We start from the raw sequence: 13,775 nt of genomic DNA on the forward strand, positions 1-13,775 counted from the left end.
GTGAAGAATGGTAAATTCACAAAATAAGTAAACAAAATTAACAAGATATTTTTATTTTACACTTGCATATGAAATATGAGTAACAAAAAACAATTTGAACCTTCAATGCTATCATTGTACATCTTCCCCTAATTGAAGTGAAATCTTAATATTCCTTGTATGTCTTTGTAAATCATTATTACCTCCCTTAGACACTTATAAAGCACTGGACTTAATTACTACCAATCAACTTCCTCATTAGACAAATGAAATTATCTTAAAAGTCTATCTTGCATTTTACAAAGCTTAAGCTTGCATCATCTGCTATAATCAATTCTGTTACAAGAGGATGAATGAAATTGTAAATAATCTCAAGATATTTTCCATAAAGCCTATACTTCCCAAAGCCTTGTGCTAGTCCTTTTAATAAATTCCTAACAAATTTAATATTCTTTCTAAACAAAGTTGCTAAGCAATCTCATAATAAATATGGCAAACTTAGGAACATCTCTGGAAAATCAATTAATTAAAAGATAACCTACATTTCCAAATCTTTACACAAATGCAACTTATACTTTTCTAATGTAATATTAATTATTTCTTCATTTTTGCATACAATATTGTCTTTTCTGTACATATGCTATATGTTAACTATTTTAATTCTGATTTATTAACATAGCTTATTTTGAAAAGGCATTCTTAATTATTTCTAAAAATGTTTTAAATATCCAAAGTATATTAATTTGGTAACAACATCAATCATGTGAAAATAAATCAAGTTGATTCATACAGAGGTGTTTTGATTTTGAAGCAAGTATTATTATTCCAAATTCCAGAGATTGTATTATCAAGACTGCAAGACTAAGACTTTGAATGTTTTTATTATTTAGATACTGTTCACTGAAAGTTTTGAAGAACATTCAGAAAAGTTAAGGCATGTGTTTGGTAGATTATGCAAAGCAAACTTAAAGCTTAAACCAAGTAAATGTCAGTTTTGGAAAAAAAAATAGAATATCTAGGTCATCTGGTAATCATAGATGGTGTAAATTCTGACCCTAAAATGTTAGAGGTTTGTAAATATTATCTGGTACCTGAAACATTAAAAGACATTAATGCATTTTTAAGATTTGAAGAATCTTATAGAATGTTTATACTGCATTTAGAATTGTTGTCAAAACCCTTAACAGAGTTAAGTATGAAAGAAATAAAATTCCAATGGACAGACAAAAGATAAGAAGCATTCAAGAAATTGAAGATTGCTTTATTAAAAGTACCAAATTTAAGCTATCCATATTTCATTAAAGAGTTTATCCTAAGCACAAATGCTCTCGATAGTGTGAAGAAGGATCAGAAAATTTGGGACAAACAGATCCATTTGTTATCATTAGCAGATAGAAGTGCTGAAAATGAGTCCACTCTGGAAAGTCCATTCTTTTTATTACATGGTAGAGGTGTTACCTATGCTAAAAACAGTGAGATATGCAGTAGATTATGACCACAATACAGTATTGTTACAGCAAATGCAGTTAGCATTTAAGTTAACTAATGAATATCTGACTAAAGCTGCTGAGCATAGAGAAAAGCAAACAAATAAGAAGTCACAAATTAATTACATGTGCTTAAGGAACAAAGTATCATTATACTTCCCATTTATTAATAAACAAAAACTAAAAAGCTGGCAAAGTTATGGAAAAGTCCTGTTAGAATCCTTAAACAAACAATCCCAGTTAATTCTGAGATAAAAAATATAAGAAAAAGGTAAACAGCTATTGTACATTAATAAGTTAAAAAAAATAAAATATTATAAACCCTATCAGTATAAACGTGTATCCAATAAAACTAAAGAATGCAATCAAAATAAGAAAATACTTAAAGAGGCTGACAACTTACGCGAGTTTGACAAAGATAGAAGAAAATGAAAGTGTGGTTAACATTAGATGACGATGTAATAACAGAAGATACTGCAGTTAATAGTGGTGATACTGAAGATAATGTGCCAGTAACTGAGGATAATACCTCAAGTATCCTAGTGATGACACAAGCTACCCATAAACCTTATGGAAGAAAATGAGTGAGATTTGACCATCAAGTAGTTGTACACAAACCCAAAAGTAAAGTAATAGTAGTCAATAATGTTTCAAACAAGGACAGTATAAAAGACGCTTTCAACAGCATGAAAAACCACTTACAAAATTCCAAATAAATAGGATAAGTTATATATCTGTGTATAGTTAATTATGTTATTTTTTAAAAAATAAAAAACAAGCCCAAACAAATCAAAAACCCTGCACAAATTAAAAGAATCCTTGGGGCACAAGTTATAATGTGGGATATAAAATGTAGCCAAGGTTTTGGAGGTGACTGTGGATGAAGGACCCACATTGCAGTGGGGATACACCATCTATCAGTCTTAATCTCTGTTAGCCAGTCTCACATGAAGAAATTCATAAATAATAATAATCAAAATAAATAGAAATTAGGTGAGTGAGATGTGTGTGCTCAAGTCTACAAGTCCCATATCTATATCACCCTTCTCTGTCTTCAGACGGTTGTGGGAAGGTGACTGCTTTCCAATGTAAAGATGAAAATAATAATAAGCAACTACCACTTTGGAGTAGATAAGATAAACTCACCTTCTGAAGTTGGTATTCCAGCCCCCATTATGGTGGTAAGGTATTAAGTAGTAGCCCCCATAGACAAATTATATTAGTATAGAGAGTCCCAATCAGTTATATAAACATATAACTCCCAACCAACAAAGTTTTAATGCAGTTCTTTCTTCTGATTTTGTTTTATTTACTTCACTGTTAAGTATTAATCTTCTGTACATACACAGGTTTACCAGAATTCTTATGCTACTGATGATAGAAGTTGCAGCTGGAACAAAATATAAGTATTGTTCTTGTAGAAAACAAGATACGTACGATCTTTATTGAGGAGAAAAATGTATATTATCCAGAGATAAATAAAAAAAATTGTTGAAGACGCATTTCTTACAGAGTACATTTGATTATTAATGTGTTTACGAGAAGAGTTAGTAACATTCAAGCATTCATTTGGTGTCAATAATCGCATTAGTTTTGATTTAGGAAGCTAAGAAGCTGTGATGTTGCATAGTATATATCAGGAAAGAGCTATGTTACAGCTAGCAAGAATTTTACAAGAAGGATTAATTGAAAATTATAAAACCTTAGTTGGATGATATCACAAGATAGACTTAGCAGACAGACTTAGCTGCAGTTTCAGCGAGCTCCTTCCTGCAAATACCAACATTGCCTGGTATCTAGAAGAACTGGATAGAAGTAGATGTTAAAGAAAAATGGGCCAGTTGGTTTTAAATATCAGTGATAATAGGATGAGAACTGACATGAAGCAATTCCAGGGCTAACAGAGAGCTAAGTGAATCTGGATAAATAGTACAGTTTGTGTACTGCATAGTTTCTATGTGATCCAGGGCAAGAGAAATGGCATACAATTTGACAGTGAACACAAAAACTGAAGAGGAGATTCTGTGTGTAACGACCGACTCATGGCAAACAATGGTAGAGCCCACAGAGTATCCAATTTCGAACCATCTGTATAAATGGGAATGGAAGGATGGTTTGAAAGATGTTCAGCAAATAGAAGGTGATACTTCCAATCAGGAGTATCTGTCTTCTTTAGATGACTCAAAGAAAAGTCACTTTTGGGAAAATTAATTAGCTATGGTGATATGAGCTGATCTGTGGATACTGCTATGTCATCCAAAGAGAGACCCAATTTGTCCAATTGCACCTGGAAATCAAGGCTAAAAGGAACAGTGGCAGACCATCTATTATGAAAAAGTGTGGCCCACTGAGGAAGGAAAACACAACCCCATGTGAGATGCTGTGATAAAGGTTGAAGTTTTGAAGCATACATTAAAGATAGTTGCAAATGACAAAGGTATAGAGGGGGTTAATGGGACTCTGTGTACAATGGACTGGAAAAGTGTGCAAGGTTCCTGCACAGAGCAGAAGCCTCTGATGGTGAACAGGGTCCAACATTTTCAAAGCTGAAGTCCTGGCAGAGACATAGACCAGAGACCCATTGTCTAGTTTTGATCAAATAAGGGCACAATAGATTTTGAGCATGAAACATCAATCCACCCCAAAGAGGTTGAAGAGAGGACACGGAGGATGTTCAGTGTCCTTGTACACTTGCCACATAGTTGCATGATGTATGAAATAAAGGTCAGCTTATGGTCATATATAAGCCCCAAGAACTTTGTCTCAAGGACCACAGGAAGCACAGTTTCACCAATATGGAGTTCAGGATCAGGGTGAATATCCCATTGATGACAAAAGTGCAGGCAAACAGTTTTGGAGGGAGAAAGGTTGAAACTGTTTGCTGTAGTCCATGCCAGTAAATGATTGAGTACAGTCTGTAGCTGCCACTCAATATATCTCATATATATCTCACAGCTTCACCAATATGGAGTTCAGGATCAGGGTGAATATCCCATTGATGACAAAAGTGCATGCAAACAGTTTTGGAGGGAGAAAGGTTGAAACTGTTTGCTGTAGTCCATGCCAGTAAATGATTGAGGACAGTCTGTAGCTGCCACTCAATATATCTCATATTTGATGAATGACATGAGATGTGGAAAAAGTTGTTGACAAAGAGACCATTTGCAACTATAGGGGGTAGTTGTCCACTGATGCCATTAATCTTTATAATAAAAAGTGTGACATTCAAGACACAGTCCTGAGGGACTCCAAGTTCCCATGAAAAAGTGTCAAACCCACACAAAACTGCAATTGCTGATTAATTAAAAAATGTTTAATAAAAATTGGTAAATTGCCACACAACCCATACTCACAAGATACCATACCTCCACATTGTATCATAAGCTTTCTCAAGGTCAAAATACAAAACAAGATGTTGCTGCTTGAGAAAGGTTTCCTTGATTGATGTTTCAAATCGAATCAGGTGGTCCATGGTGGAGTGCTGTATTCGGAACCCACATTGAATGGGTGAGAGGAGGCTGTTTGATTTGAGGACAATAAACAAGACAAGCATTATCTTTGATAAGATCTTACAGAGACAACTCTTAAAAGCAACTGAATGATAGTTCAAAAGAATCTTGGGATCCTTCCTATGTCTAGAAAAGGGAGTACAACAGCATGGCACAAAGTATTGAAAAAAACATTCTCCTGCCAGATCCAGTTAAAAACAATCAGAAGAATAGCAAGAGAAGCAGGAGAGAGATGGCACACCATTTCGTAATAAATATCATCAGGTCCAACTGATGTACTGCCAGATCAATGAAGAACAAGTTTAAGTTCCACCAGTGTAAGGGAGTGATTATAGTTATAGAGACAATAAGCCCATATTTTGATAGCTAAGAAAATGGGGGATGAAGCAGAAGTGCTAGATGCATGAGAAAAGCTTTCACCGAGAGTACTGGTGATGCTCTGGGTATCAGCAACTTCCTGGCCATCAGAGAACATGATTGAAAGGGGGACAGAAGAATACTGGCCAATAACCTTTCAAATTTTATCCACATATGACTTTGAAACTGGTTGTAGAAGAAATACTAAAGGTGTATTTAATCCAAGATTCCTTATGGCTTTGATGTCTGGCCTGCCAAGCATGTGCATGGGGCTGCTGAAATGCAATGCAGTTTAAAAGTGTGGGATATCTATGAAAGGTATCTCAAGCACATTTATGAGCTTTTCTTGTCATGTGGCAGGCAGGATTTCACCAAGGACGAGGATACTGTGAGTAACATATTGAGTTTTTGAAATACATTGATTCACTGCCTGGACAATACAGTCAGTCACTGCTGCCACACAGTCATCTATGAATGGCAGGATCAAGTTCTGAGAGTGTGGTAAAAGAAGACCAGTTAGCCTGGTCCAACTTCAATCAAGGCACACGAATCGAATGGCACTGACCAAAACCAGTCACTCTCAAAATGATAGGAAAATGATCACTGCTCTATGGATTACCATTGACTCTCCAAGAAAAGTAAATGAAAAGTGAAAGGGAGCAAATAGAAAGATCTATAGCAGTAAAAGACTGACTAAGTGCATGAAAATAAGTATAAAAACCAGTATTGAAGAAAGACAGGTTATGGTCCAAGAGCATATGCTCTATAGCACAACCCCTCCCATCAATACTAGCACCACTCCAAAGGGGATTATGCCCATTAAAATCCCCCAGTAGTAAAAATGGGGATGATAACTGCTCAATGAGGGCATCAAGGTCTGACTAATTATAGATCTCTTCAGTAGGCAAGTTGAGAGAACATAAAGTGATGGTACGACCTAAGAAAGCACACATGGCTATGGCCTCCAAGTGAAAAGGACAGGGTGGACACACACCAATCAACCAGCAATGCCACCCCACCATGCACTCATCCATTACATGATCTGTCATTTCTATACAAGGAAAATTGCCCAAGGGTGACTGTATCAGTGGGTTTCAGAAACATTTTCTGTAAGGAGAGGCACACGGAATGGTAAGAATCAACCAAATCCTTAATATCATCTAAATTTGCTCAAAAACCTCAATAGTTATACTGGATCAAGGTGGCTATTGTTATTTATGGGGAGAAGAATGTGACAGGGAGATCTTCTGTTTGTGACCACTTTTTTTTTTATTGGACAATGATCTATCAACCTCCATGGATTCTGTCCTGGGTTGGGTAGGCAGGTCTCTGTCTGTGGACAAAGATTCTAAATTTTGAGGGTGTGAACCCAAAGAAACATTTGAACTTGAAGGAAGTGAAACTGGGCAGTTACTGGAAGGAGTGCAAGGGACAGAGATGAAAGTAGACACAGATGTGTCAACCTTTATAATTATGGAGGGCACAAGATTCTTAAGATGTTTTGCAAATGATTCTGTTGGAGGCACAGAAAGATCAGTTTGCACTCCCACTGTGGTACTGGAGTGGAGTGGAGCAACATGTGTCTGAGATAGAGTTGGGGACAATAAATTCTGAGCTTCTAAGTAAGTGATATTATTAGCTGTCTTTAAGCATTGCATCTCTTTCTCTTCTACCCCTTTAGGGCAAGAAATAGAGTACGAGGGGTGTGTGCCACTACAGTTAAAACAGTGTGGTTCCAGGTTGCACTTGTAAGTGCCATTTCCTTTACTATCACAACGAACACATACCAAAGAACCACGGCATGATGTTTCTGAGTGACCAAACTGCTGACACTGGAAACATCTGAGAGGGTTAGAAATGTAAGGCCATACCTTGCAGTTCAGATAGCCTGCTTTGACTGTGGCAGGAAAACAAGATGATGTAAACTTTGGTATCAAAACATTGGTAGAGTCCATAATTCCGTCTTTACTGGTGAAGATTCCGAATACTGTAGTTACACTGTGGCTGGAAAAACCAGCGACGATTTCCAACTCGAGAATGTTCTTTAAATCACTCTCAACTATAACTCCTCTGGAAGATTTAAAACTCACATGGGGAGTAACCTTAATTGGTACATCCCTAATGGCTTTTGATTTCAAAAGGAGTTTGGTATGCTGTGGTGAAGATATTTCAACCAAAATGTTTCCCAAATGCAACTTCTTTACTGACTTTGGGGAGCCAGCAAGTCCCTCTAATCCCTTCTGAATGAAAAATAGAGACATCTACACCAAGGATTTCTCAGATAAGGAATGGAAATTCAGAAATCAAGGTGTAGAGTCTGGCTGTGATGTTAACTGTACAAGAGTCATCCATGTGTGGTCAATTTCCCAATGATATGTTTTTTTTTTCAATTCTTTCATTTTTATTTATTTTATTAGAAAAACGAGTATACATAGCAAATAAGCTACATTTCACTAATCCAACCCACCATGGAGCCCAACAAGAGGACACTCTTCAGTGCCAAACAAAGAAACTGCAGCAACACTAGGGCTTTGTGAGCACTATACCCAAACACCAGCATCAGATACCATGTCCAACAACACCTGCTGAGAATATCTAACACTGGTACTTGGTTGACCCTAGTCCAAGTGGACCAGCCAATTGACCCTAGAGGGACCACCCCAAGTCTGCTCATCTACAGGAATTAAAGGCTAAAGTGGTGTGTTAGGGTTGGACCCCTCAACCACCAGGATCCTCTCCTTCCCTCCACAGGTCACCAAGCACAGCAAATATGTGGGTGGATGTTTAGATCCCAGAGGAGGTAAACTAAATGAACAGAACCTTCCCTGGGAGGTCCCCTCACCATGTATAGGAATCTACACCAAGGGGTTAGGAAAGTATACAGAGCTTTGATGAATATTACTGACACACTGATACACACTAAAGTCAGACACAACTTCACAAAGCAGAAACTGAAATATTAGTTTATAATACTAATACTATTGCATATTCACATATTTTTGTATTATTTTATTTAGTGTATTAATATAAACAAACTGTATTCAATATGTTAATCAGGTCCTTTTTCTTCTCAAATCTCTCCTTGGAAATGTTGGAAGGTCTACCAATCATTGTAAATAACTTAAGCGTACAATGCATAAGCCTTCTTCTAGGTGCAATGTTCATGAGGGTGATATTTGTATTGGATTCTTTCATGAAAATACAATAATCAGTAGGCTGGACAACTGAAACTCTTAAAGTCAAAACATTGAAGACTGATTAAATTACTTCACAGTTGTACTTTTTCCTTCCTTTCAAATATTATTCCATATATTGTCTTCACAGATCTTGACAAAGACCCACTAAGTCACAGAAGCCATAGTCACCTTCTTTCCAGTGTAATTCATGTAGATACATAACACACTATTGTATGTGCTTCTGGTCTGCTTCTCCAGCATACTTTTGATGAACAATGCCATAAAACAGTAGATATCTGTCAATCCTGTACAAGGGTGTCTTCTACAGTCAATTCCTTGATGACATATATGCCAGCTACCTACAATCTTTTTATCTTGACAATAGATGGTTCAACTCTTATTTACCTATAAGGTGAAATTACAGTTAAAGCCTGATTCCTAACTTCTGCTAAACTCATCATATCACAACAACTCAGATCTAATTTCACTGATTTTATGATTTGACACATAGATGACACATTTTGATCTTTGATCAACTGTGTACCTGACCCATGCACATCACTCTTGTCACAACATCGCTGATATATCATATCCAACTACTTTCCTTGTTGACAGTATCGCCTCTCAACTTGTTATCCATGATTAACTAAATATTGTTATTTCTTGAAGCTTTACTAACTTTGCTAATATACCCACTAATTTTGTTCTACAACACATGCATCTCATGCTACCATCCTGCTATTCCTGTCAAGTTCAAGCCAGAAGCCACATTCAGTTCTCACTCTCTTCTCTTCCTTCATTCTCATCTCAATGGCTTTTCTTGGATGTTGCATACCATTTAGATACTTAAGCAATGTTAAAACATTATCTCAACTGAGTAAACATGTATCATACCTGTCATGTAGTTATGAAAACTTTTCATCTCCATTATGACCTAACCTTAATTTCAGAGAGGCAGAAGAGAAACAGCAACCACAACCTAAGGTGCCACACAATGGAACAGGAATCAGTTCTTCCAGATGTAAATTACCTATGGTTTATACTTGAAGAATGCAAATAATAATGCTATAAGGAACTCAAAGATTTATGGATATTATAGATAAAGACAGATATATACATGAATCTGTCTTTTCGTATAAGTTAAAAGCTGACATACTTTATTAAAAATCAATAGTAAGGCAAAAAGATTTTCCAGTGCATGATGAACTAAGGTTAACTCAATTTTAGAGACAGATTATCAACAAAATACATTAAGACACAAAATGCCTTACCTAATCATTAAACATACAAGTATACAAACTCAACAGAGGTGAATATGTCTATACCTATAAGTATTATTTATAAGAGTCAGATAACAGACTAAGATGAGCTCATGCATTTTCCAAACAAACTGATGATACAAGACAAATTAAAGTCAAATTATGGATGTTGCTAAATTACAGTAGCATAATGATGATAAATTAAGGTAACAGTAACACTCTTCTTGGTTAATAGGCAATAGCTTTAGAAAAGCAAGTATATGAGCCTAGACATTTTATAATAAATCAAGTTTTCAGAGAAGTAACAAAAATACTTGAGAAAGGAGAATGTTTTAGCTTAACAGAGGACTAAAACAGATGAATAAAGAAAATAGTGTGGAATATTTTAAGTGGTTTTCAAGAGCATGTTGCTAAAGATTGTGTGTGAGAACAGCATTAAGAATAAAATGCTTAATAGTTGTTAATTTACAAGTATTTCCAAATTATTATGGCATTGACAGATTTAATACTAGAGCTAAGCTATATACTGAAATGGAAATTTTAACTTCTGAAGTATCTTCAAACTTATGTGCTGATGTAAAGACTAATGAGCAACAAGAATCAACAAAATGAATCAGATCAGACTAGGTAAAAACAAACTTACTGTACATTTTCAAGAAACAAGAAGTTATTTTACTTAAATTGTTTGAATACAGTGAACTTAATAACAATATTTAATGAATAAGACATACAGTCACATGAGTCACTTGGATATTTTGTTGTCACCTAAAGTTCTCTCTATATCTAACTAGGTTTATCAAATGTCTTATCATAGCAGACCTTTCTTGCTTTCAAACAAGTATAATTTAGCACAAATTTTTAAGATAAATAAATGTTTAAAAGAACTGTAAATAAATTTTAGGCTTGTGGTTTTCTCTATTACAGCTACCAGATAGAGTGTAGAAAAGTATAAAGAAAATGTACTCTTTGTGATAAAATAAATTACACAATTCTTTCAATAATTCAATAAAGACAAAAAAATGTTTGAATAAAGTAAAATAAAAATAAATATCACTAAATACTAATATTTATGATACAATAAAACTGTGCAAAAGATTATGAAAAGAAAGGGACAAATATTATTCTTAATTAACTGACATTTTCTCCTCACAATAAATGAAAAGAAATATGTTACACTACAATGAATAAGCAACCAATTGAAGCTACATTGCTTAAAATGTCACAAGTATATTCTGTATGATAAAATATAATGTACAAGTGTTTACACACTGAATATGACGTATCAGTGTTACAAACCTGAAAACAAAAAAAAGGCTACTTATTAACTCAGTCACACAGGCTTGGTTGATATGACTGACCAAATGATTTCTTTCTATTCCTTTCAAGTCTTTATAGATTAATACTACTAACTTTTAATACAGTATAAATATTATATCTTAACTAAATTTAGCAGTCATATCAACCAAATATCGCATTTGTTAGTGAAGTATTTTTAATAAACTAAAATCAAGATTGTCCATGTTAAAATTAAAATACTTTTATTTTTCTTAAATATCTCAAATTTCCTTTGTGTAATCCCTAAAGCTTCCTAAGTACATTTAAACATTTGTTTTAGTAAAATGATATTTTATCTGTTATTTATTCTACCCCATCTCTATACAAAATCAGTCAATTTGGTTGACCTTACAACTACAAAAACTCTAAATTACTGTTTTTCTGTTTCTAGAAATACTTCAAATTGTAACATGAAACTACATTTGTTTATCTTAAGTAGCTTTAAATTTGTAACACTTGATATTTATTTAAAATTAATATTATTATTTTATTGCTCTTTAAAGCATGATTAACTACTCTGCACCCTTATAAGTTGTTAATCACTCAGGTAACATGCATCTCACATTACACTATTGATTTACATTACCCATGAGCTACTTTGAGCTGCTCACACACATGCCTCGTGAAATAATTTTTAACATTATTATTTACTTCACCTAATCTAATCTTAACCAACCAAAAGTGATACGTATTTTTACATTTTAGTTACTTTTATAATAATAATAATAAATAAATATGAAAGATATGAAGTGAAGTACTTACCTGAATCATCTTTTAATTGTTTTTCACTGTTTATGGCATTTAATCCTACTTTCTTTATACTAATGGTAATGATGCATTAAATTTTTTTATTAATTAAATAATGCACCAAAGAGCATAGAGCAGTAACAGGCAAAAAGTAGACAATTTCCCCCTATTTTTAAAATTTTTCTGGCTTTCCAGCTATAAATCAAAACTTATTACAAATTCACCCAAGCTAGTCATTATCTTTCCCAAGAGAATAAAGCTTCTACTAAAAGCATAGTTGACAATTCTCCATTTGGAAAATAATGTTATACATCATTTGATAGGTCAAAATCTTGGCTGTTACTGGTTATAAATAATGTTGAATTGAATATAAAAGAAAACTGTTAACAAATCCTGAAAGTATGTGACAGGTGTGGCAGGAGGGCTCTCATTATCTATACAAGTATACAAAATTGAAACCTACAAAAATTATTGTTTATCTGAGCAATGATTATTTCTTATTTCATAGTTAGTAATTTACATTTAGTTTTGTATTTACTTGAAACATGGTTGGTAAAATAGAAAAGAAAGGATGCAAAGATGTGTCACACTGGGTGATATTCATATCTTTTTCAAATATTGCTTTATAAAATTAAAACTGAAAACTTGTACACTATTAAAGTATGGTTTATTTGCTGAGGTTTTATGCTATACTTATTCATATAACAAAATTAGTTTAAAATATTTTGAATATAAGTCACTAAAACCTTGTGTCATGCACAGTAAAGAAAGTCTGTGGTGATACATTTAAAAACCAAGCAACATTTTAAATACGTAAACAACAACTTAGAGGTCAATTTAGAGAAGCTATTATCAAATAAAGAGAGGTGTTTATTAAATATATGACATGCAAAGAAGCCTTATTAGTCCTTACATAAAGTAGACTACAGTAAAAAAAAAATGCAGTGATGACATTGTGACAAACATATGTACAATTATGCCATCATACAATGAAAACAACTGCTAGTGATAAATAAATATGCAAGAGACAGTGAGCAAAGTGAAAAATATTGTCAGAGTATTGACAAATAAAGCAGGTGAAATTCCTTTATGTAGATAAAAACTTATATAAACATTTTTTTTCTTACTTATAACTACATGGGAAGGCTACCAACAAAAACATCAAGAATACTACCTACTAGATAACTGGGAAAGATAAGTGATGAGAGGTTACACCATCTATGACATTTTATTAAATATTTGGAGATTTTTTTCAAGCCACTTTACTCAGAAGCTTATTATCAGAAAATAACAGATGAATCAATTGACTCAACATTTATATCCTATCAGTTAGAAAAATGATATGCTTCATTATTAATAGAAATATGGATTTTTAATTACCTTAACTACTATAATATACTAATATAATTATATCAAATAGAATAAAAATCCTAAATTCAGCCCTAAATGTTACTTCCATAGCACAGTCCAATTATGGAAACTATTTACTGTTTCATGGAATAACTGAGTTGTGCCCTGATCAATTTTGTGTAAGACTGATCTACAACTTTTGGATGAGGCAGAGATATTTTCAGATTTGTGTATGTCTTTACATTTTGAATATTTGCACCAAGTTACTCAAGGCCTATCTGCACTAGCTGTTCCTAATTTAACAGATACCCTACAGAAAAAACAGCACATGCTTCCCTAATTTTAAACTGATATACTATTGTTAACATAGTTAGTCAATAGACCCACTGTCAACTTATAGACTATTCTTGCCCAACTGAATAGTGGAATTTGAATATAACCATTATAGCACATCCATTGCTCCAAACTGAGAAGTTTTTTTTTTGTTTTGTTTTAGGAAAAGAACAAAGAAATGGACTTGTTAAACTATAGTTCAGCACGTCATACACAACCAATAGATTCTTCTCAAATTTCTTG

The 13,775-nt window shown here is 33.8% G+C and overlaps 1 protein-coding gene across 2 annotated transcripts in view; it reads right to left on the minus strand.

Moving 5' to 3' along the window:
• Positions 1-13,775, minus strand: part of LOC143247435 (dnaJ homolog subfamily C member 17) — an 87,710-nt gene that overhangs the window by 8,151 nt on the left and 65,784 nt on the right. The window lies entirely within an intron of this gene.

This window comes from Tachypleus tridentatus, chromosome 3 (assembly GCF_004210375.1).
Source record: "Tachypleus tridentatus isolate NWPU-2018 chromosome 3, ASM421037v1, whole genome shotgun sequence".
Classification (NCBI taxonomy): domain Eukaryota; kingdom Metazoa; phylum Arthropoda; class Merostomata; order Xiphosura; family Limulidae; genus Tachypleus; species Tachypleus tridentatus.